The 7,967-nt window shown below is 34.3% G+C and overlaps 1 pseudogene; it reads right to left on the bottom strand.

Annotated features, from left to right (window-relative positions):
• Positions 1-1,275: 1,275 nt before the first annotated feature.
• LOC134248395 (tetratricopeptide repeat protein 22-like) lies at positions 1,276-6,429 on the bottom strand (annotated as a pseudogene).
• Between the last annotated feature and the right edge of the window lie 1,538 nt (positions 6,430-7,967).

The raw sequence follows: 7,967 nt of genomic DNA, 5'->3' as shown, positions 1-7,967 counted from the left end.
TCCACCGTCAAATGGTAAAGTTCCATCAGATGGGTTCAAGCATTTTCCAATGAACTAAAAACACCAACATATTTATACCCCCCGCTTGAAAAGCAGAAGGGTGTATAATAGTAACTTTTCTGCCGAGTCCGTCCCGTCTACGTCTCTGTTATATTTAAATCCCATTCTGTTACGCTTTGGGGTATCCATCTCTTATCCGCATCTCCTCTCCTACCACTAAATGAAATTTGATGAAACTTTCACCAAAATCTATCTTTTATTAATATCTATTGCCATTGTGCACTTCCAATTTTACTTTTTAATCTGACTCATATTTTGGGTTTCCCACAACAAAACATGGACACTCCCATTATATTCATATGGGAGGCGGGGGTATCATTTAGTGAGCTCATTGCTCACAGTACCTCTAGTTTATTTAAGTTCTCAGTTAAAAATACATTTGACAAAGGTTAATCCACAATAAGTCGGAATTTGTAGTACTTCTATTTTGAAATAAAATAAAAACATACACTTGCACACTCACACATAATCAGGGATTATTCCTTGAGATCCTTTAAATGTGGAAAGACACTTGGTCCATTATTTCCAATGCAACGAAACAAACAAAAAATTCAATGAAGAAAAGTTGGAACAAATTCAGACAAATGCTAACGAACATTAAACATTCAACACACACACACCTTCTCTCTCTCTCTCTCACTCTCTCTCTCTCTCTCTCTCTCTCTCACTCTCTCTCTCTCTCTCTCTCTCTCTCTCTCTCTCTCTCTCTCTCACACACATATACACACACACACACAGAGATTAGACTTATACAATTATCACTGGTTCAATAATACATTCTTAACGGTCCGTTAAGGGACAATTGTTTGATTACTAGAAGGGGTATTTGCAGATTTTATTGAATAAATAATCTGCTCTCGAAAATGTTAAAAACAAATACTTATAACCTGTAACCTAGAAAGAAATTAAATAACATTTCCTTTATAAGTGCTACCTCTCTATGAAATACAGCTTTGGAATTTTGTGACTTTTTTGAAAGAGAAAATAAACAATCTTTCCTCGTCTATTTTCCTGGAAATAAACAAACTGTCCTTCGCAGACATGAAAGCTAGTATGACTCGGAAAAATTGTTCCTTTCCACCTCAGAATCAATGGTCGTCCAATTATGAATGTCAGAGAATCCAATGAATAGAACAACTACCAAATACTGTTCAATTTTTCAAAAAAAAAAAAAAATTAAAAATCATTTTTTAATAAATGATGTTACTTCACGTACTCACATAGTCTTTGAAATTGTTTCGATTTTCTTGGTACATGTACTTGGGGGAGGGGGTTGTTACATTCTAGGTTGGTGAGAAACTTGCATTGTAGATCAATGTTGAAAAAATTAACACTATTCTATTTTTCATGTGGCTTATTTCATCTCCATTGCCTTGATCAGTTTATTCCAATCACAATCATCTACAGCATCAAGGTAGGTTATAGTCTTAAGACTTGGGTGCAAACCATTGATGGTACGACAGATCGGGATGACTAAATTTTCCGATTTTCCGTCGTTCATTCTATGGAGAGCATGGGTCAACTCATAATTACATTCAGGATAGTCTTCAAATTCTTTGCGCAAAACTACAAGTATCTTCGGACAGTTCTGAATGAAGGATATGCGTTCAAATAAATCCTTGCAACCTGGAAGCGCATCCCTTTCCGCTACGGCACCTTTATATCCATATGATATTTCCAGAGTTTGCAATAACACATGACAAACCCAATCTCTATCAAGTGGGGAAAAGATGACGTAGAAATCGTACGGGTATCTTATATTTCTGGGGTTTTCGGGTGGCACCGGAAAAGCCGAGAGTTGTCTCCTAAATCCAACCTGCGATTTACATTTGAAACAGAGAGGAACGCCCTCTACATTTTCCTTAGACGTCTTTGACTTCTCTCGGGTCTCAAACCGTGTAAAATTCTTCTGTACCATCTCATTCCATTTTTCATTTTTTTCAGGCTCAACTGTTGAAGTTATCAATTCCGATATATTTTTTCCATTGAATTGCATCGAAGGGTCGTTCCTGTAATATTGAAAGTACCCTGTCAAATCTGACATTTCTACTTCATAATCCTTAAGAAACCATTTTGTTTCATTTATCAATTGTCCATGCTTTATTAAGGCCACACCGTAGAAGTACGCCATTTCATGCAATAATTTATAGATTTCACTTTCATCTTTTTGGCCCAAAAGAACATATCCTTTATAAAGCTGGAGAAGTGTTTCAAATAATTGAGTGAAGCTCTCCGTTGCTCTGTTAGCGGTATCAACCTCCATTGCTCTTTTAAAACATTCTATAGCCTCTCTAACTTCTCCAATTTCGCGTAAGAATCTGCCGTAAGCGCGATGTATTTCTGGCCTTTTCTCCTGTCTAAGGCTTTGAACTGCTCGTAAAAAACATCCAGAGGCTTTCAAAAGAAATTTATCTGCCATTTTTTCATTCGTTTCCTTGCATGACTTGTATTTCTCGTGATACGTTTTAGCCAATTCACAAAGGTGATGTGAAGTTGCGTTCCAAGAGCATGCTATTTCCCTATCCTTAATTGCTTCATCTATTCTACCCAATTTGAATAAGATATCTGCTCTTACTGTCCAAGCAAACCAATTTCCTTCGCTATCATCATTTTCCAAAGACTCGTCAATTTTCTCCAAAGCTTCTTCATATCTTTCCTTAAATTTTAGGAACATTGCGTAACGAATAAGAAGTTCAGTAGATGGTTTTAATTTTTTGCATAATTCTTCGTTTGCGTTCAACACGCACTTAAGACCTTTCTTAAAACAATCTTCAGGAATTTCTAAAAACTCAAACAAATCCAGATTTTTTAAATTGTCTTTGATGTCATCATCCATTTGCTCAATGGTTTTTATTTGCCATTTTCCAGTCTCGTCCCTAATTTTTCCTCTTCTAGACAGGAAAAGACCAAGAAACGCCCATGCTGTGGATACAAATTCCTTGGTAAGCTCTCCCTGTATTCTTAATCCCGTAACTTTTGCCAATGCTTCGATACCCTTCATGTAGTATTCTTTTTCCATTGCTTCCGTTCCTTTTCGTCTTGCACACTGGGTAAGAAGACTGTAGTATGTCTTTCCCAACCAATAGTTTATCTCTATGACAACGTCTTGTCGGCCACTTTTTTGAAGCTTAACGAGACTCTGAACAAGGAGTTCTTTTGGTACTTTATTCCTTTCCATTACGTCTCTCTACATGACAATCAAAGATAAATGCAAAAGCTTGATCAGCTAGCGAAATCCCTTGACTTTCGGCATCGTCTGATGCAAGTTCAAATGAATACTTTTCGAAATTAGAACTTAGCTTTAATCTCTGATAAACAAAAGCAAGATTTGCTGAGGCAGTTATTGAATTTGGATCGATTTCATGAACCTCTTGAAATGTTTCAACAGCTTTCAAGTATTGATTGTTATAGAAATAGCACGCTCCAAGTAAATTTCGGGAGGCTTGACGTGAAAATGCCTCGGGAAATTCCCGAAAGCTTTTCCATAACTTTTATTCTGTGTGTCAGAAGCTGGGCTGGTGGGTTCTGTGAGATATTTAAAGATAGATGAAAAAGTCCGGGTCTTTCTCCATACTTTCTCCAAATGTCTTTTTGATTGGAATCCATAACTGAAATTGAAAAGAAGATTTCTTTTACTCTACATTCTTTCCACCCCTTACTTTTTCTACTAATGCTTACAGAGGTGAGATTTTTATCTAAGTATTTTGTTTAAATTTTGTGGTTTACATAAGAAATATTAACTTTCTGATAAATATGTATTAGTATAAAAGACAAGTATACGATTAAAGATACTTTCAGCCGCGGTAATACTGAGGTAAATGCATGTTTATGAAGTACATATTTTTGTACCTCGGTCCCATACTGCATTTCGTTATTTTAGTGACCAATGTGAATAACAGAAGTATAAACAAATATTCTTTTCTGTGTTCATAAAATTGATGAAACAACATTTTATCCAGTTTCTAAGTGGATGGCAAGCTAGATTTAGCGATTCGTCAACACCACCAACTCCGACATTGGTGTCAAAAATACAAAATTCGGTGTCAAAAATACAAAATTCATGTCGCAGATTCTTTAGTAGAGGGGCAATCTGGATAGCGATTCGTCAACGCCACAATTTCCAGGACTACAAACAATTCGGGTTGCAGAAAAGTACAGTCTATCATTCAAACAAGGCAGATTACCGGTAAGGAGATCAAGATATTTCTTCAAACAGTTACAGACAATATGTGCCATATTCATGATTTGCGATGCAAACGCAAAAGTCATGGGACACTAAAGGGAATCTAGACACTTTGAATGAAACAGAATGTGGTAAATTTAAGTTAGTCGACCGCGTTTTTATCCTCTCTTCCTTTCCTTAAAGGTCAGGCGATACTTTTTTTTCAAATACCATTTTGTATCTTAAAGTTATGTATCACTTTTAAAAATTCAAAATCATAATTATTTTGTGACCTGATTATCCTTAAAGCTTCAAAAGGCAAAAATTTCGATGCATGCAATTTAGTCATTGGAAAAAGTTTAGATTTTTGAGACACGTTCAACGTTTTTGAACCTTTTCAAAACCCAGAAATATTTAAGCCTACATTGTAGACTGAGCAGCAGACATGAATTGTAGATAGTTTTGTGAAAGAAAAGATGCAGAACAAGTAACATTTGTGAATGAAGAGCTAGTCATCAAAACTGAACAAATATTATAAATGTTGGAGCATGTCCCATCAGAAACTTCCAGAATATATATACTGAAATACCAGCTTTGTTCAGGAAATTGGCATAAGAAATACTTTAATTAGAAGGGAAAAGAGGGGTTATTAGTATACACTTGAAATATTTGCCCCCTATAGATCAGGATATGCCAACGATCTGGCGTTGATAGCCTGCAAATATAGTGTAATGCAAGAAAAGACTGACTAGCAGATTAAATGATGTCGCGAAATACTGAACATGAGAGAGACAAAACATTAACATAAATAAAAAAATGATTAACGTCATTTCCTTGAAAAGCATGGAAGATATTAAACCCTCCTCTTCTTCTGTTCCACATTATACAAGACAGGAGGAACGTTAACTTTAACAGAAGCAGGCATGAGTAAAGATTAGTTTTAGCCAGAAGATGACAAGTTTGAAGTCAGCACAGCACATTACAAGAATTAACCTGAAAAACCCAGAAACAAGTGTAAAATCTGTATTGTTGCATTTTCCCAAAATCTGGAAAACTACCGAAACATGATGAAAGGCTAGTTACATGACTATGCATTGTTCGTAAATATGACCCTTCCTATAGTTATCCTTGTAATATATAAACGTAGATAAGCACTGCAAACTTTTGCAAGTGTTTCGATAAGCTCTCTTTCATAAAAAAGTCTTTATTTGCCAGATCATTCACTCCAAAAATTATCAAATAAATTTCTTTTGACTTGTACTGGTATATCTACAGTAGAAGGCTTTTTTTTCCTTTAGGGTAAGGTTATCTTTAACACTTTTTAAAAACTCTTTCTTATCTTGATTAGCATTCTACGAGGGATGTTCTAAAAGTTCGTGGACGATGTCAGTATTCGTTAAACTATTCAACAAGAAATTTAAAAGAAGCACAATATCATGTGTAAAAACATTTCATATATTCTTTTTATTGATGTGTAAAATTTCATTCCACTCAATTTTGTTCATTTTAAAATCAAAATGTTTTGTAACCACGGAGCATACTTAACCTCAATGTAACGTCAAAAACATAGCGTCAAGAATTTCTCCAAAAAAATCCCTATACGTATATTCTCCACTATAATTAATATCGGAAATATCTAGGTCAAATGACCAATAGGTGATTAAACCACGATGAATAGCTTGTATCGATCGAGTAAAATGACGAAATCTGGTGGGTGAAAATTATCAGTATTTCTCTTAATTAACCCAAAAAGGCATTCTCGTCTTTTTATTGTCTATTAAATCGATGTGTGAAGTTTCAAAGTTAACAGAAAGCTTAAGTAATACAGATATAACAAAACTTTGCACTATTCATACTCACTTATTAGCATGAATCGAAAATGCAAGTTCGGCGATCGACAAAATGGCAGGTTTCTAAAAGAAAAAAACCCTTGAAACGAAAAATGACATCTAATGTTAACATTTGCCATAATTTTATCGTTCAGAATATTATCAACAGAGGGTTACGTACTCACTGTTATGTTGAATTAGTTGTGGAAATCAACAGCTTGACGTTCTCTGATAACCATAAAAACCTTCATGTGGCACACGACGTATGTCCTCAACCTTAAGACAAAAATGAAAGTCGGTGTAAATAATCCTGCCCTCTTCGAATTGAAAACATTAAACGCATGATGTGTTGATTTAAACAAGAGTGAAAGTCGAGAAATAAAATATCAGTTATCAAAAGGGGAATTCCAATAGCTTGAAATATGGTTGTCTCCCTTGTAACACAGCAAGTGTATAACAACAAGTTGTCATCTTTTAGAGAAAAGAACAGACAATAATAGGTGAATCATAGCTAAAGGCGTGTGTTTCTATCACAAACATAACGAATGAGTGAATAATGTATGACCGGAAACAAAATTTAACAGCCACCACAAAAAATGGAGGCAAGGTGTCAAAATTACTGTAACTTGTGTCATTTGATATTGATAAAATCAAGGCCAAATATCTCATTGATATTTCTCGTCACAAATATGTTATGCCCAAAAATATGATGCTAAAATGTCAGGAAACCAAGTTTTTGTGTTATTTTGAAAATTTCATATTTTTGAAGATCTGTGAAATAAAAAGTTTATGTAAGAAATAAAGACTTTCTTGATAATATTCAATTTACTGAGTTTTAATTCTTACTTAAATGACTTTAATTGTTATCTTAAATGACTCTTAATTAACTAAGTTATGGCCATGACTGATGATCAAAACATATCAAGCATAGAGGAAGTGTATATTAAGAAAAAAATTTAGTTTTGCAGATAAAAAAAAAATTAAAATATCTGTATAACAAATACATGAAAGTAAAAAAAAATCGAAGTTCAAAACAGTATATGATACATGTATACCATTTGCTGTAAATGTAAAAAAAAAAAAAAGCGAATAAATCACAGCAGCATAAACGAAAGTCAAGTACATAAAACTTTGTATTTCCAAAAATGTCAGGCGTGCAACATTTAATGTTTTGCCCCCTGACTTGGAAATCTTTTATCAGATAACCATTATCTGCCTCCTTTTTTTCTTAAAAATAGCCCCAAAAAACATTTTACCAAATAAATCTTTCAATTACGGACCTGTATGTGTTTCAGAATGATCCATATCTCTACGACCGAGAGTGCAAAGATCCAAGTTTTATTTAAAATGCAAAAAAAAAATCCTTTTCGTACTAATAAGTATTTTTTCATCAAAAATGATCAATTTGTTTTGATACTTTAACATTATTTGTTTGGTTTTCTAGTTATAGGATGATTCGTTTTGTCTTTTTTGACGAAATTCAATTTGATGAAATGTTATAAAGCAAAACTTCCGGGAAAAACTGCGTTTGCATGTATAATAATTACTGAGTATCATGTGTTGAAGAAGTGATATTCCCAAATGCTTATAAATATATAACAAGAGGCCCAGGGGCCACAGCGCTCACCTGAGCACATTAGCTAGGAAAAAACACATATCAGTTCAGAACTGAAAGTTAATTTAAGTTGGGGGGGGGGGGGTTGGGTTGAATTTTAACCCACAAGGGGATCATAATTTGAACGAACTAGAATCTACATTACCTGAGGATGATTCCATACAAATATAACTAATCCTGGCTTTGAAGTACTTGAAAAGAAGATTTAAAAAGGTTTCCCTATGTATTTCTATGTAAAACTTTGGTCGGCCATTTTGGCCACACCCTTACCCCGGGGTCATGACTTGAACAAACTTGAATC

This window comes from Saccostrea cucullata, unplaced genomic scaffold (assembly GCF_032062105.1).
Source record: "Saccostrea cucullata isolate Sc308-1 unplaced genomic scaffold, CSIRO_AGI_Scuc_v1 ctg20447, whole genome shotgun sequence".
In the NCBI taxonomy this organism is placed as follows: domain Eukaryota; kingdom Metazoa; phylum Mollusca; class Bivalvia; order Ostreida; family Ostreidae; genus Saccostrea; species Saccostrea cuccullata.
Note: the sequence above shows the minus strand (reverse complement) of the source record. Positions and strands in the feature narration are given on the sequence as shown.